The 18,179-nt window shown below is 40.3% G+C and overlaps 1 protein-coding gene across 2 annotated transcripts in view; it reads left to right on the top strand.

Moving 5' to 3' along the window:
- Window positions 1-3,230: 3,230 nt before the first annotated feature.
- LOC134357478 (methylcytosine dioxygenase TET2-like) overlaps window positions 3,231-18,179 on the top strand; it is a 188,568-nt gene continuing 173,619 nt past the window's right edge. Inside the window, exons 1-2 of one of the 2 annotated variants that reach the window (XM_063069096.1) lie at window positions 3,231-3,549; window positions 3,860-3,913. The gene's annotated coding sequence lies outside the window, so the exon portion shown is untranslated. The remainder of the gene's footprint in view (window positions 3,550-3,859; window positions 3,914-18,179) is intronic. The other variant, XM_063069097.1, reaches the window with a different exon arrangement.

Below are 18,179 nucleotides of genomic sequence, written 5' to 3' on the forward strand. Positions count from 1 at the left end.
TACCTCATCAAAACATTCTCACAGTCCATTTATCTAACCAATGTTTTGGGTTGTCATTCCCAGTGTTTCAACACTAATTTCATATCTAATCCAAATCACCAAGAAGTAACTTGACAAGATTCTTTTTGAAACGTCTACTTGTAAAATATTCTTGAACAATCCTTAGTGTAATAAAATGTATGATCACTCTAATTATTTTCTCACATTTGAAACTGCTCTTTGTGGTTGTGATTCGGAATCAGAGACAAATTTAATGTCACTGGCATATATTGTGAAATTTGTTGTTTTGTGGCAGCAGTACATTTCAATACATAGTAATAAAAACTGTGAATTACAGTGAAAAGTGTATGTGTGTGTATATATATAAAGTTAAGTAAGTAGTACAAAAAAGTAGTGAGGGGGTGTTCATGGGTTCAATGTCCATTCAGAAATCTGATGGCAGAAGGGAAAAAGTTGTTCCTAAAGCATTGATTATGTGTCTTCAGGCTCCTGTATCTTCTCCCTGATGATAGCAATGAGAAGAGGTAATGGGGATGGTAATGGTAATGGTAATGGTAATCTTGGGTAATGGGGATCCTATATTCTGAATACTTGTGAACCCATCACTCTTTCAGCCATTACACGTTTTCACACATCACTCCTCCATGCTTTTGCCCCTACTGATGCACCCACATCCTGTTGAGCTGCCATATTTCTAACCATATTACACTATCACCACATCAGATTGTCATTCCTTCTTGCTATATCTCTGCCACTCTGTCACATTTTAGCATTGAGATGCTAGCTGAAACATTCCAAAATAATTAACCATTCTTGTGTTCTGTTATATAAAGGGATGATACGAGTTGTACTAATGCAAAGTCAAGGCTCTGTTATCACAGTGGCCAAACAGCCATTGTAAATAGCAGCATGCACAACATGCTGGATGAACACAGCAAGTCAGGCAGCATTCATGCTGGGGAATAAATCATCAACTTCTTGAGCTGTGACTCTTCATCAGGGCTGGAAAGAAAAGGGACAGAAGCTAGAATAAGAGGGTGGGGGTGGGCTGGAGGGGCAGGAGTACAAGCTGGCATGCGATAACTAGACCAGTTGAAAGGGAAGGTAGGTGGGTGGGGGAGAGGGCTGAATTAAGAAACTGGGAAGGGATAGGTGGAAGTAGTAGGGGGCTGAAGAAGAAGGAATCTAATAGGAGAGGCAATGGATCGCAGAAACAAAGTGAAGGAGGAGAGGAACTAGAGGGAGGTGATGGACAGATGAGAAGAAGACTAGGGGTGAGAGGGTAATTAGAATGCTGAATGGAAAAGACGAGAAGAAGGGAGGGGGAAGAAATTAGCGAAAGTTAGAGAAATCGATGTTCATCCCACCAGATTGGAAGCTACCCAGATGGGACATGCTGTGTTGCTGCTCTGACCTGAGTTTGGCCTCATCATGGCAATAGAGAAGACCATAAGCAGATCTTATATGTTAACCATTACATGTAGCTCTCTTGCATTTGCTGTGACTAAATTATCTCTCCATGAAAATAAATAATTATATTGCTGCCATCATTGCCTCTACTCCCCCTCTAGTAAAGAAAGAGCACCTGCTTTTTGCAGCCATTAAATCATTAGAATTGGTTTTGGATTTAACACTTGTTTTCAGACAATTGCCCATATGTCATGAATCTGAAACAGGTTTTCCTGATTTGTTCAGAGGCTTAAAACCAACATAAGGTAACCAATGACAGGGGCTCTCATGACAGAATGGAGAGGACTTTAGCAGTTAAATTAGCTGTTTGGATTTCTAACTCCTTTCTGAATTTTTGTTTATTGGCTTGTTGGTTTGGTGATGAAATAGTGAAGGTGGAACGGGGTGTTGGAGGGGGCTTGTGTAAAAGAGAGGAATGCGATGAGATTGTACTCTATTCAAGATCAACAAATATTTGTTTCTCCATTATCAGTCAAAGAACATATGCAACCAATATTGTAAGATTAAAATCTACCATAGAAACACCTTTAACATCTTCAAAAATAGTGTCATGGAAGCTTTGTGCTAGGGTGTAATAGATATGTAAATTTACATTCAGAAGCTGTCAATAAATATCACCCTTTTGAAATTGAGAATGTGAAGTTTATCTTATTGAAATTTTCTACTTTTGCAAATGAAGTTTGATTTCATGTTTGGTTCAGAAGTTGTCTTTTAGTGCATTCTACCAGGCAGCAAGGATGCATTGTGTTTGATTCTCTTTGTGAAATCTTGTAAGAGATTTTTGTGAGGGAGATGCATCTGTTCTTTTTTAAATAGAGTGCCCTTTAAAACTAAATCAAAATGACATGTGTTGTGCCTTGCCTTCTAGATTAACCCAGTAATTTAAAGTCGGAGAAAAGAGCTTCAGAAAGTTAGAAAGCATTTCCCATCCCCCACTCTACAGGGAGAAAATCTCCATTTTGCTTGAAGCACTCTCTCTCCAGTTAGCTGATGGGGGTGGTGCACTCCATTCAGAGTCAACAAATGTCACACTGGTTTGGTGGGATAAGGAGCAAGAAGGCAGCAAGGCACAGTATAAAGCTGTGCCAGAACTCAGGCTGAGTAGATTATGGCCTGATATAAACCACCTGTTCTGTTAGAGCAAAGAAAAGTAAAGGCAGCATCACCATGAGACTTGTGATAACACATGTACACTTAAACAGGGAAAAAAAGCACACACAAATATTTGTTTTTATTTACAAAATATAAGCAAACACTCAGTTCTCAGAGAAATAGCAATTTTCAAGGTGCTAAATGGGAGGCATACCATTGGCATATAATCAGTAGGTGGTGGTTGGATAGTGTCAACAATTTGCAGAATTTATTCAGCAGGTCCATACATGTTGTAGCTATATGTGCTTTAGGGTTGAATCTGTATTCCTGGAACACTGACACATGCCTGCAGTCACTAAGTTCATTCAATCGACCCACTGGAAATTAGGCAGGAATTTTTGAAGTAGTGAAAGAAGATGGCAAAAACGTCACTAAAAAAGAAACAGGGTGTTCTAGAAAACCTTAAAACTATTAATGAATGGCAGTCAGTTAAATGATATGTTTTATTAGCCTGAGAAACCTGGCCATGGGTGACTGATCAGAGTTGCGTGCAGCAATAGAAGCAGTGAGCAATCCTTCTCCACTCTGCTCCACTCCAGGATTTCATTTCAACCTGACGAGTGTTCACTATTGTGCAGTTAGAAATCATAGGTCCTTTGTGTTTAAGGACCTGGTGGGGAAATGATTTACAACTACCCAAACAAGCAAAGCTATCTTCCTGACAGTGTCCTCACTGGATGAAGCACATGCTAGTCACGTCCACGCTCGGAGCCGGGGCAGAGCAACATTGGGGTTTCGTTGTCGATGATAATAGATGTCAGACCGTCATCTGAATATTGATGCGGAGGCCAGTCTGCGTTCGTAGAGCAGCAGAAGGAAGCAAGATGGCTGCCCTTTAGGATTTGTTTGAAAGGGGAGAGATTGCACTTTGCTGGATTTCTGCGGCGCTGAGGGGCATACTGACACTCGAGCGATCTTTATGTACCAGTAAGATCTTATGTTTCGTATTTTGCTGTTTACTTTGAAGTAGGAGTATATAAAAAAATTACTTTCACGATGTCATGAAAGAAGGGAAAAGGTGGGGGTGTACAGAAAATTAGTCAAAGCTTCTCCAACATGGCTGACAATATTACTTTGATTAAAAAATTACCAATGCAGTATTTGCATTTTGATATATTTGAAATTAGCATATTTGTAATATTGTTGACTGCTCTCATCATGTGATATGTTTCATTTTAAGCTAAGGAAAACTTCCGTGATCAGTTTTATCCTTATGTAGATTTTTTTCCTCTTTTAGGTTTGAATTGTTTTTGTCAGAGCACAGTAAAGGGATAGTGGTACCGTGGAACAGGTACTGTGTTTACACCTCCCTGATGTGTGTTGTTAAACTCAATAGCACCAATTAATATTTTTTCTTAAAATTGTCATTTGTGATGTTTGCAGTGAAACCATTCCTCCAAAATGCTGTGAAAGTAAAGTTTAATTAAATAAAGCAATTTAAATGATACAGATAAGATGCTGGTTGTTATGCGCTGATTATTTTTACATATTTTGGCTTATTTTTCGTTTGTTTGTTTAATGACTGTCAAATAGACATAAAAGCAGAAGTAACGAAAGATCTCAAGGACTGCAAGGTCAGAGGCAGCAAGGGAAACAAAATATAATCCTGTTGCACCATTAGACCAGAGGGAGATTTTTAGTACACTCTCCAGTTTCTCAGCAACTGGCAATTTCCAAAAAGCCCTGTGGTGCTAATATCAGTGCCACAGACTGATAACGGTTGCACACAGCCATGGCAAAGGGCTCTTGGCATTGCTGCTTGTAAACTGGAATTTTCATGCTGCAGTAGGGTACTGCTGTCTTGCTAAAGCTGCCTGGTCATGTGTGCATCTATACTGCTTTGGAAGGGTTTTAAGATGTCTCATTGCCTGTATATCATAGCTTGGACTGGCAATCTGCATGCTGTATCTAAATTAGACTGAGAATGAGTAGTAAATGGACAAAAAAAGTCAGTTTTCGAAAGGAGGTTTGCAGCAAAAAACACAAAAGGGAATGTAAAAAGGAGCCTTTTTCAGTGAATGGAAGTTTTTTGTTATGCAGTATGAAATTCCTCCACAGTCCCAGCAAACAAGTCACTATCAGTTGTTTTTAGCTTATTGAGAAGGATAAATAGCCATTAGGATTAGCATTTTAATTGCCTCCTTGAATGTTTGTACTACATGAATAAAACATGTATTTTTGTGTATTTGAATTGTGTATTCTCCAGATTCAGCTTTCACTTCGAATTTGGAATTAGTTGTGTAAATTGTGAAATTTATCAAGAAGGTGCAGTGTGTGGATCAGAGAATGGCAGTGAATGAAGCGTGTGGTTGAAATGAAGAAGCACAAGGACAGAGTTAACTGAGATAACAAGTACCAAACTTGCAGCAAACCAGCACATGTAGAAAATAACATGGAAATAAAATGAGGATTATATCGAACCAGGTTTCTGTGTTACCCACCTTTTAGTTTGTTTAAATTGGATTAAAACAATGTACTACACCTGCACTGTAGAGGAAAAAGTAACTTAAGCACTCACTGCACCTCTTAAAAAGGCAAAATTGAGGGGAATCATATAGCTTTTAAAGTTCTTCAATAATGTGGAAAAAATTGGAAACTGCTTTGCACAGATGCGAAACATAACTTTAATATCTGTTGTATAAATAAGCCTTCTATAACAGTAGGGTGTCATGAGATATGCAGGGCTGGCCATTTGATAGACAGCTAATTAATTTGCTTATGTTGCATTGAGCTGTAATGATAATTGCTTGTATTTATTCGAAAATGATGTTACTGTAGCAAGGGAATCTGATCACTTGAGCCAAAAATGCTGCTGTTTTAAACAGGATTTTTTTCCCCTTTAAGAAGTTGTTTGCATATATTGAGTGAGTTTTCCATTCTGATGGCAAATCATAGATAATGAAGTACAGTGGAACCTCAAGGTACTTTATTATATTGTGATTTCAGATACACCATGTCACAACCCTGACTGGAAGTAAATAAATGTTTTTTTCCTGTAAAGCACGTTATCCTCTCCACCACATTAAATAAAAGTGGAATTGGAACTTTGATTTTTGCAAATAAAGCAATCAATTTGTGCACAGCAAGCATTCAGAAACAGCACAGTAATTGTAAACAGAAAGTATGTTTTAAATAGATTGACCAGAGTCCTGGAGATAGTGCTGCTATCATCCTTTGATGCTGAGGTGAGATATTTGAATTTATAACGTGGATCTCTAGCAGAGTTATGAGAGAGATGAGTACCAGTTGTTGTAAATAAGCAGCTGATGGTGGATTACATGAAAGTGTGATGAAGTATGTTAAAACAAATTATGGAGTGTAGTATGTAATGATTCATTTTTTTGATGCTACAGACTTCTTTGTCCTTTACACTGGCAGAACGGTAGCCTAGTGGTTAACACATTGCTTTACAGCACAGGCAATCTGGGTTCAATTCCTACTGCTGCCTGTAAGGAGTTTGTACGTTCACCCCATGACCACATGGGTTTTTTCTGGGTGCTCTGGTTTCCTCCCATCTTCCAAAGACATGCCAGTTGGTAGGTTAATTGGTCATTGTAAATTGTCCCGTTATCAGGCCAAGATTAAATCAAGGGATTACTAGGCAGGTGCGACTTGAAGGTTCGGAAGGGCCTACTCTGCATTATACGTCAATAAATAATTAGTTAAAAGTTTTGCCTGAGGATTATCAAGATGAAGTTTTCTACACAGATTATTATCTTGTACCCTCCTCTCTGTATTATAATGTTGAGTACTAAACCATCCATTCATGTTAAAATAAAGAGTAATACTATTTGAAATAGGTGTCAGTAGGAGTCTCTGGTAAAAGCATGCAGAAATAGCAAGTGCTTGGTGTTTGTTTTGACAAGAGAATTTTCAAGACGTTATTGAATAACAGCTGTAAGTATGAACATGAGGTGTGTTTCACTAAAGGTCCCATTCCATTCAGCAGTGGGGAAGAGCCATGAATGTATTCTTCAGGCATTCCTCACAGTGCACTTTGAGCCCATCTATGGACAGTGTCAAATAGCTGTGAACTAGGAGTAAGTGTTTAGTAATAATAATGACTGTTAGTATTTGCTGTCTTTTCTGTCCAGTCCCTAAGCACTGTTCTTTCTTCCTTACTCAACCATTTTAATTTCTTTTCCTTTTTCCCCACTTATTTAAATGTACATAAAACTTCCTCATTTGATCAATCCGTTTTTTTTTACTAGGTCTATTTCATTGCATGTGGCTTGCTGCCAGACTTCTCTGTAGCCACCTTGCTAATTGCAATTTGTTCTGGCTTTGGACCTTTGGGATATCTTATTGTATCTTAGCTAGTGAGGTGTATTTGAGGGATTAACTTTGAAGGGTTGATATAGGAAATTTTCATCTAGTTCATGGAGAAAATGTCACAACAGCAAATAAAAATGAGTGGACCAAGATGTTTTCAGTGATTTTAGCTGGGAGATTGATCTTAGCATTGAAATTTCTTTACCAACTTCAAAAATAGTGCCATGGGAGCTTTTGCATTTAGTTAACTGGCAGATCAAGCGTCAGTTTAAAGTCTTATAGAAAGATGGCATCTCTAACGGAACAGTATTGCAAGGAGAATTTCAGGGTAAATTTTTACCTTTAAACCTCTAATTCAGAATCAAATGTGCAACCAATGAATATTGTTGCAATGAAAGTCTGATGGAATTCATAAACCAGGAAGTTTGCGTAAGCAAGTGGTTTTGCCAGATGACTACCCAGATGGGGGGAAAATGACCCCAAGCAGATCAAATTAATCTCCCACGGCATTTTTTTTTTGGCACTTAAGGTGCTTGTAGGTGTGGGGAATGCAACAGCAGTGAATTCTGTGAACACTGCATGGCTGTGTGGTGACTGTTACTTTGTTGTCCTGTTCACCAGCCTGTCTCTGGGAATGCAGGAGCTGTATTTGGATTGAATAAGCATGGATAATCTTTTGTGTTCGCTGACTATGTATGATCACTGAGATGCTGCTGCCCAGCCTGTACCTTTTGATTCTTTCCCCATGAACTCTCATATGAACCTTTGCTGGAAACAGATTTAAAATCTTGGACAAAAAAGTAGGCCAATTGCAGCTAAGAAGGCACTCATTTCCCCAAAGTACAGTGTGGTATATTTGCTTATGATATGTGTTAATAACATACAGACATCTCATGTCACATAGGGGCCATGTGTAGTCTGCATGGTTTTAAACTCCTGGATGTCATTATAGATGGTGCTTATCAGATCTACAAATCTGGTTCACAGACCATGTTCAAATATACTACAAATGACAATTAAAGATAGGTTAAACAATTGATCTGTATGCACTTCAGAAGAGAAGGGTGATCTTAAAAAACACTTGAAAGCATCTATTGCAATTAGTGATTACTACCACTGACCGCAGGACCTGAAGACGAGTTAGGGGAAGGAAATTGCACAGCAGCACAATCTCTCAGTGTACAAGTGAAATGGTAAATCTGCCAGCCAATGATAAGTGGAGGAAGAAACAAGCTGTGGCAGTCTTTAGAACGGAGAACAAAGTTCATAACAAGGAATTAAACCTACAGGAGTGAGTATAGGAAAGATGAGTTTTGAGTACAGTGTTGTTATTGTACAGATGAGAAGTGGGACAAAATACCAAAACATCTGGTACATTGAGGATTTATCCAGATGTTGCATCTTGGGTGAATTCCTAAATCTTGTGTGGCAGGATAAGTTTGTATTTGATATAATTAACAAACAGATTCAGTTTCGGTTGTTTAGACATCTGAAAGTTCAACCTGCCATGAAAATCTGCAGTTTTGATAGAAATGGCAACAGAAATGTCCATGAACAGGCGCAAAATGGCATTCATTTATAGTCAGAAGGCAACAGTGAGACAACATGCCTGAAAAAAAGGTCAGTTAAGGTGCATGTAAGTAGAGCCAAATTTTTGCTGCTATTGCAAAGGCAGCTGATCACTGCTGCTTTGTGGAAAAGTTTTGGTCATACCAGAAGAAAGGATGTGTAGTGATGACTTGTAGGTCCAAACAGAATATCGAAGTAGACCTGTTACCATGGTGACTCCATTCAGAGAGAAGAAATTTTATTCAGGAAAATATGGAAAGACTTTGAATAATATCAAAACTAATTTTGAAGTAGACCTGTGTAGTATCTAGCTACTGGCAGAAAGGGCAGGAAGCAGCAAGATTTCAAGATAAAATTGCCTGTAAGTGATCAAGCTGTAGTAGTACAACAGTACATCTCGGTTTTATCATCGCTAGAGGTGCCATCAACCTCTGACAGAAAGTGCAGTTAGGATCATAACATTATTAGATCAAGTACTCAAGGTGCTGTGGTCAATGTTGTGCATTGTGTTACGTTGGCCAGTGATTGGATATGTTATTAGTTCTGACTGCCTATACAGAGCAATAGGCATTACTGGGAAATGTTTTCTGTGGGCTGAAATCAGCGTGAGAAGTTGTTCATTGGTGACGCAGTGTGAAGTTTAAAAAGAGCTCAGGAGCTTTCAACTTTCTTTCGGTGAGCAGTAAACAGCATAGTGCCAATAAAAAACGAGTTGTAAGCGGAGCGGCCATTGATGGAGTGGTCCAGCTTTGGCTCACCAGCTTTAAGCAAGAACAAGCTTGGACAAGCACAGGTAGAGGTTCTAAGTAAATAAGTAAGAAAGATTCTTGTAACTTTTTTTTCTGTTAGGACATAACTAACGCATAGAGAATGAATCTGGAAATAGTGTTCCTTGTATAAGATGTGGAAGATTTGAGACACCTCCAGTCTCCCTGATAACTACATCTGCACAAAATGCACCAAGCTACTGCTCCTTACAGACCGTGTTAAGGAACTGGAGCTGCAGTTTGATGATCTTCGGCTCATATGGGAGAAAAAGGAGATGACAGATAGGAGCTACAGAGAGGTAGTCACCTCTAAGCTGCAGGAGGCAAGTAGCTGGGTAACTGTCAGGAGAGGAAAAGGGATAGACAGATTACTCCTGTGGCTGTTCCCCTTAAAGCCTTAAATATACATAAAGACTTGGTCTCCACAGCTACATATGGACTACAAATTCCAACATGAGGTAGAAGAGGCATGTCAAAATGGCAATGTTGCTATAATCATGGGGAATTTCAATCTGCGTAGTGCCAAGAGAGGAAATTTGTAAAATGCCTACGAGATGGCTTTCGAGAGCAGCTTGTGGTTGAGCCCTTTAGAATGGCAATTCTGGATTAGGTGTTATGCAATGACCCAGATTTGATAGGGAAACTTAAGGTAAATGAACCCTTAGGAGGTAGTACTTATAATATTCACTCTGCAGTTCAAGAAGGAGAAGATAAAATCAAATGTCAGTATTACCATGGAGTAAAGGGAATTACAGAGGCATGAGAGAGGCACAGGCTGAAGTTGATTGGAAGGGGACACTAGCAGGGATGACAGAACAGCAATTGCTGGGAGAAATTCGGGAAAGATGCACTCCAAAGAGGAAGAAATATTCTAAAGGAAGGATGGGGCAACTAGCTGACAAGGGAAGACAAAGATATCAAAAAAGCAAAAGAAAGGGCATATAATATAGCAAAAGTTAGTAGGATGGTTTTAAAACCCAACCGAAGGCAACTTAAAAAATCATAAAGAGAAACGATGACAATTGAAGGTATGGTAACTGATAATATAAAAGAGGATGAAATAAAAATTTATTTTAGATAAATGAAGAGTAGGAGAGAGATGAGAATGGATATTGGAATGCTTGAAAATGACACTGGACAGGTAGTAATGGAGGACAAAAGTAATGGAGAAACATAATAAGTATTTTGCATTAGTCTTCACTGTGGAAGACAGTAGCAGAATGCCAGAAAGGCGAGAGCGTTGGAGGGTAGAAGTGAGTGTTGTAGCTGTTACTAAGGAGAAGGTGCTTGGTAGGCAGAAAAGCATAAAGGTAGATAAGTCACCTGGACCAAATGGACGAGGTGACTTATCCCAGGGTTCTGAAAGAGGTAGTTAAAGAGATTGTGGAGGAATTAGTAATGATCTTTCAAGAATCATTAAATTCTGGAATTCATTATATTCAGGGGGACTGGAAAATTGCAAATGTCACTCCACTCTTTAAGAAGGGAGGGAGGTAGAAGAAAGGAAATTGTTGGCCGGTTAGGCTGACTTCAGTGGTTGGGAAGATTTTGGAGTCTATTGCTAAGGATTAGGTTTCTGGGTACTTGGAGGCACATGACCAGGCATATAGATGAGGGTAGTGCAGTGGATGTGATCTACATGGATTTTAGTAAAGCATTTGACAAGGTTCCACACGGCTTATTCAGAAAGTCAGAAGGCATGGGATCCAGGGAAGTTTGGCCAGGTGGATTCAGAATTGGCTTGCCTGCAGAAGGCAGAGGGTCGTGGTGGAGGGAGTACATTCGGATTGGAGGGTTGTGACTCATGGTGTCCCACAAGGATTGGTTCTGGGACCTCCACTTTTCATAATTTTTATTAACAACCTGGATGTGGGAGTAGAAGGGTGGGTTGGCAAGTTTGCAGATGACACAAAGGTTGGTGGTGTTGTAGACAGTGTAGAGGATTGTCGAAGATTGCAGAGAGACATTGATAGGTTGCAGAAGTGGGCTGAGAAGTGGCAGATGGAGTTCAACCCGGAGAAGTGTGAGGTGGTACACTTTGCAAGGACATACTCCAAGGCAGAGTACGAAGTAAATGGCAGGATACTTGGTAGTGTGGAGGAGCAGAGGGATCTCGGGGTACATGTCCACAGATCCCTGAAAGTTGCTTCACAGTTAGATAGGGTAGTTAAGAAAGCTTATGGGGTGTTAGCTTTTATAAGTCGAGGGATAGAGTTTAAGAGTCACGAGGTAATGATGCAGCTGTATAAAACTCTGGTTAGGCCACACTTGGAGTACTGTGTCCAGTTCTGGTCGCCTCACTATAGGAGGGATGTGGAAGCATTGGAAAGGGTACAAAGGAGATTTACCAGGATGCTGCCTGGTTTAGAGAGTATGCATTATGATCAGAGATTGAGGGAGCTAGGGCTTTACTCTTTGGAGAGAAGGAGGATGAGAGGAGACATGATAGAGATAATAAGAGGAATAGATAGAGTGGATAGCCAGCACCTCTTCCCCAGGGCACCACTGCTTAATACAAGAGGACATGGCTTTAAGGTAAGGGGTGGGAAGTTCAAGGGGGATATTAGAGGAAGGTTTTTTACTCAGAGAGTGGTTGGTGTATGGAATGCACTGCCTGAGTCAGTGGTGGAGGCAGATACACTAGTGAAATTTAAGAGACTACTAGACAGACATATGGAGGAATTTAAGGTGAGGAGTTATGTGGGAGGCAGGGTTTAAGGGTCAGCACAACATTGTGGGCCGAAGGGCCTGTACTGTGCTGTACTATTCTATATTCTATGATAAAATAGGCCAAAGTCAGCACGGTTTATTTAAGGGGAAAGCTTGCCTGACAAATCTTTTGGAATTTTTTGAGGAAATAACAGGCAGGATAGACAGGAAAGTCAGTGGATGTTGTTTACTCATATTTTCACGTGGTATTACGGGCAAGATACTAGCATGGATAGAAGATTGGCTAACTGGAAGGAGACAGAGTGGGAATAAAGTGGTCTTTTCTGATTGTCTGCTGATGACTAGTGGTGTGCCATGGGTTGGTGTTGGGATTAGTTTTCACATTGTATGCCAATGATTTGGATGAAGGAATTTTTTAAATGGGAAGAAAATTCAATAGTCAGAGGTGCAGAGGGACGGGAATCCTTGTGCAGGAAGGCAAATGCATTGTTAGCATTCATTTTCAGAGGACTACAATATAAAGCAAGAATGTAATGCAGAGGCTTTAAAAGACATTGGTCTGACTTCATTTGGAGTATTGTGGGCAGTTTTGGGCCCCTTGCTTAAGAAAAGATGTACTCACATTGGAGAGGGTCCAGAGGAGATTCATGAGAGTGAAAGGGCTAACATATGAGGAGCATTTGATGGCTCTGCGTCTGTACTCACTGGAGTTTAGATGAATGGGGGTGGGGGGAATCTCCTTGAAATCAATTGAATATTGAAAGATTTAGATAAAGCGGATGTGGAGAAGTCTAGGATGAGAGGACACAAGCTCAGAATTGAGGGGCATCCATTTAGAACAAAATGAAGAATTTCTTTAACCAGAGGGTAGTGAATCTGTGAAATTCACTGCCACAGACATCTGTGCAGATCAAGTCATGTGTATATTTAAGGTGGAGGTTGATAGCTTTGTGATTAATCAGTGTAACAGGTTATGGGAAGTAGGCAGGAGCATGGGGTTGAAAGGGATAATAAATCAGTTATGATGAAATTCCATGAGCATCACTTGAAGGTTGGACAAATTCCAATTTGGATATGCAATCCACTTTAGAATTTTTATAAATGGAGTTGTGCATTAATCGTGGATTTCTGAAGAAGAAACCCTATGCTGCTCCACCCCATGTCATGCACAGAATTTCTTTTTAGACGACTTATATTTAGAACATACGGCAATTGTAAGCTCAAAGGGATTGCCAGAAGTTTCATACAGTGCCTATAAAAAGTATTCACCACGCCCCACCCCTGGAAGTTTTCATGTTTTATTGTTTTACCACATTGAATCACAGTGGATTTAACTTGGCTTTTGTTTTGACAGTGATCAACAGAGAAAATCTCTACAAAGTGATCTAAATTAATTATAAATATAAAACACAAAATAATTGGTCACATTAGTATTCGCCCCCTTCTAGTCAGTATTTAGTAAATGCACCTTTGGCAGCAATTACAGCCTTGAGTCTGTGTGGATAGGTCTGTATCAGCTTTGCATATCTGAACACAGCAATTTTTCTTTACAAAATGCTTCTTTGCAAAACTGCTCAAGCTCTGTCAGATTGCATGGGGATCGTGGAAGAACAGCCCTTTTCAAGTCCAGCCATAAATTGTCATTTGGATTGAGGTCTGGAGTCAATCCAGGACATTAACTTTGTTGTTTTTAAGCCATTCCTATGCAGTTTTGACTTTTTGCTTGGGGTTATTATCTTGCTGGAAAAAAAATCTTCTCCCAAGTCACAGTTCTCTTGTAGACAGCATCAGTTTTTCCTCCAGGATTTCCCAGTATTTTGCCACATTCATTTTCCCCTCTACCTTCACAAGCCTTCCCTGGCCTGCTGCAGTGAAACATCCCCACAGCATAATGCAGCCACCACCGTGCTGTGTTTTTGATGATGTGCGGTGTTTAGCTTACACCAAACATATCGTTTAGTCTGTTGGCCAAAAGGCTCAATTTTGGTTTCATCAGATGATAGAACCTTCTTCCAGCTGACTTCAGAGTATCCATCATGCCTTTTGGCACACTCTACCCAAGATTTCATGAATTTCTTTTCCAACAGTGGCTTTCTCTTTGGTGCTCTCCCGTAAAGCAGTGATTGGTGAAGCACCCGGGCAACAGTTATTGTATGTGCAGTCTCGCCCATCTCAGCCACTGAAGCTTGTAACCCCTCCAGAGTTGTCAAAAGCCTCTTGGTGGCTTCCCTCACTAGTCCCCTTCTTGCATAGTCACTCAGTTTTTGAGGACTGCCTGCTCTAGGCAGATTTACAGTTGATTGACTTAACTGTACTCCAAGGGACTTTCAGTGACTTGGAAATTGTCTTGTATCCATCTTCTGACTTGTGCTTTTCAGTAACCTTTTCAGAGTTTCTTGGAGTGTTCTTTTGTCTTCATGTTGTAGTTTTTGCCAGGATACTGACTCACCAGCAGTTGGACCTTCTAGCTACAGGTGTATTTTTACTATAGTCAGTTGAAACACCTTGACTGCACACAGATCTTCTTTTATCTAATTATGTGACTTCTAAAGCCAATTGGCTGCACCAGTGATGATTTAGTGTGTCATATTAAAGAAAGGTGAATACTAATACAATCAATTATTTATGTTTTATATTTGTGGAGATCTGTTTTTACTTTGACACGAAAGAGTCTTTTTCTGTTTATCAGTGTCAAAAAAGCCAAATTAAATCCACTGCAATTCAGTGTTATGAAGCATGAAAACTTCTGGTGGGGGTGGGGGTGGGGGGGGGTGAATACATTCTGTAGGTACTGTGTGTTGGTCATATCTCTAAGGTTCGTCAAGAGTGGAGAATGAAACTCGTAAAGAAGCTCCAAAGGCCTTAAAGTGGGCTGACATCGCTTCAGAGAGCTTGCATTGGTTAAAAACAAATGCAGCAAACAGTGTTCAGCACTATATCCGCACTAATTCTGTACTTCACTTATGGGATAATAACAGAATATAAATTTTAGGAATAGACTGATTTTTCCAAAATTGGGTATATTTAAAATGTTGGAACTGAACATTGGGCCTCATTCTACCTCTCCTCTGTGTGGAGACTTTGAGGGCCACAATACGCACACGCACACGCACGCACACGCACACGCACACGCACACGCACACGCACGCACACACAGACACACACACACGCACACGCACACACAGACACACACACACGCACACGCACGCACACACACACATACACACACACACGCACACACACACGCGCACACGCACATGCACACATGCACACGCACGCACACGCACACGCACACACGCACACGCACGCACACACACACACACGCACACACACACACACGCACACGCACACACACACACACATACACACACACACATACACGCACATGCACACGCACACACACACACGCACACGCACACACACACACACACATACACACACATGCGCACACGCACACACACACACATACACACATACACACGCACACACACACATACACGCACACGCACACACACGCACACGCACACACATACACACGCACACGCACACGCGCACGCGCGCACACACACACACACACACACACACACACATGTCTGTAAGTGTTCTTAAGGAAGAACACTTGCGGGGGTGCGGGGGGGGGGACATTTTTACCCAAGATTCAATTTTAACCATGAATCATCATTAAGTTAACTTCCTTTTCAAGTATCGGGCACACCCCTTTCTGGCATTAGATTCACCCCAGCAGAGCTGTTGATGGAGTGCAGAGCTCAAAAGGGTATAGGAGATGGCAATTAAAATAAAAACAACATTTTGCTCTGCATCTTAGCAAATTATTGGGAAAAGGCAAAGAGAATTTCTAGAAGTATGAGTAAATGGTTAAGGCACAAAGGTGATGTGTTGGTATGAATAAATGGTACTAAAGAACATGCAATGCATCAAGGAGGAAAGGTCAAAAATATCTATGTTGACTAAATGGTTTCAGCAAGAGGCATAGAAGAGCATTGAGAAAATCTGATAATGGTGTTAGACTAGTTGGACATAAAACTAACTACTGAGGAGGATACACAAGTCAAAAGTGATCTGAGTCAAGATGGCACATCATCTGAGACCTCGGCATCGTAAAGAATGAGTCAAGGTCGAAAACACCTAGCTAACTGAACCCGTTGTTGCTTTTATGTACATGACATGAGGAAAAGTTAAGTTGTATATCTCTATGTACGTGTCTTGGGTGTGCAAGAGAAGTGTTTACAAATAAATGATATCATTACATGTCTTAGATAGGACTTGTAGAAGTTTACGCCTAGCTGACTAATCAGCTCTTAGCTACAAATATGTTTTGCTAAATTATTTTGTCAGGGTCTGGAGTATCAAAAGAAGGGACCATATTTCAAACTCATCCTTGGATTTGTGGAGAGAAATAAAATTATTCTTAATGTTTGTGAACAGGTGGACAAGACCTATGGAAGGCTGGGGATTACAGGCAAGGAGTGATCATAAAAACAGAATATGATTACTCTAAAAGTTTTATAACAAACTATGTGAACATCAGTTGCTTGAATTTAGCTTCACTTGAGATTTGACACCACACTTTGCAAAGTCTACATTGCATCAGTGCCACAGTGAAGTTATTTGAGTGGGAGAAGTTCAAGTCTGTTCTGCTCTTCCATATCTGCGAGAAGATTGACAGATGTGAGCTCTTGAGTTTTAATCAATTAATATCCATGGTATGAATAGAATATCCTGTAATCAAAATGTCATGTGATCTGATTTCCACAATCCATTCCCAGTTTTGTCACTCCTAGTTAATAAAGTCACCTTCCTAGTTAAATATTGCTTTGTAGAAATTCATTTTGTGCATCTGTAATTATGAAGTGTGTTCAAAGCTGTGGTAGTGGATGACAGTGTGATTTTAGTAAATTGCTGGAATTAATGTGCTCCTCACAAGCAGGCTCAGTGGCAATTAGTTCACCCCAGATACAGCTTGGGGAGTTTTTTATCCAGTGGATGAGTCCTGTGCAGATGTGAAACAGCCAGCATCAGATGGTGAGTTGCTTCTGGTAAGGGTAAGAATATGGAACTCACTATAGGAAGGATGTGGAAGCATTGGAAAGGGTACAGAGGAGATTTACCAGGATGCTGCCTGATTTAGAAAGTATGCATTATGATCAGAGATTAAGGGAGCTAGGGCTTTACTCTTTGAAGTGAAGGAGGATGAGAGGAGACATGATAGAGGTGTACAAGATAATAAGAGGAATAGATAGAGTGGATAGCCAGCGCCTCCTCCCCAGGGCACCACTGCTCAATACAAGAGGACACGGCTTTAAGGTAAGGGGTGGGAAGTTCAAGGGAGATATTAGAGGAAGGGTTTTTACTCAGAGAGTGGTTGGTGCATGGAATGCACTGCCTGGGTCAGTGGTGGAGGCAGATACACTTATGAAGGTTAAGAGACTACTAGACAGATATATGGAGGAATTTAAGGTGGGGGCTTATATGGGAGGCAGGGTTTGAGGGTCGGCACAACATTGTGGGCTGAAGGGCCTGTACTGTGCTGTACTATTCTATGTTTATGGTAATGTGTTGTCGTTGAAATATTTTGCTTTGAGCCAGTCGAAGTCAGACTGAAGATGATTTCAGAGATATCTGAAAGATGGGGTGGGAGAAAGTATGTAGTTAGACTAGGAAGTACTGTAGAATGATAAACGATGTTTGGCCCATTTCTGTTGCCATATTTCAAAGAGTTCAACCAGAATTCATGGCCCGCTCACTGTGTTCAGATATCAGTGGAGAGAAGTGCAAACTCATTATCAGTGAATTAACGATAGCAGAGGTAGTACTAATCAAAAACAGTTAATCTACTATCTGAGTTAAACATTTAGTAGAGGAACTTTTTAATATCTGCTTTAGCTGTGGTATGCATCTTTTTTAGATTTGTAATTTCTACACCAGTCAATGGGAGCAGTGGCACTGCTACAAAATTTTTTGCACCCTTTGCTTGTATTTAGGACTCCCAGTGTAGTCAAGTCCAGCGGAGAATGTTTGACTCTGAAGGCCACTCATAATGCTAAGTGCTTTTGCCCCCTTTGTAAGGTGACTTCCCAGTTGAGTGTCTGTAACAGTGGAATGCTGTGCTGCTTTCTGCATACTCTTGTCTAGTTGGAAACTGTTTATTCCCATCAGGCTTTAGTACTAGCTGTGTGAAATCTTGGGAAACAAGCATCATATCTGTGGCATTCTTATCTTTGCATAAGAAGCTCTAGAAATAGAAACCTCTGTATCGAT

The sequence above is a fragment of the Mobula hypostoma genome, chromosome 16 (genome assembly GCF_963921235.1).
Source record: "Mobula hypostoma chromosome 16, sMobHyp1.1, whole genome shotgun sequence".
Classification (NCBI taxonomy): domain Eukaryota; kingdom Metazoa; phylum Chordata; class Chondrichthyes; order Myliobatiformes; family Myliobatidae; genus Mobula; species Mobula hypostoma.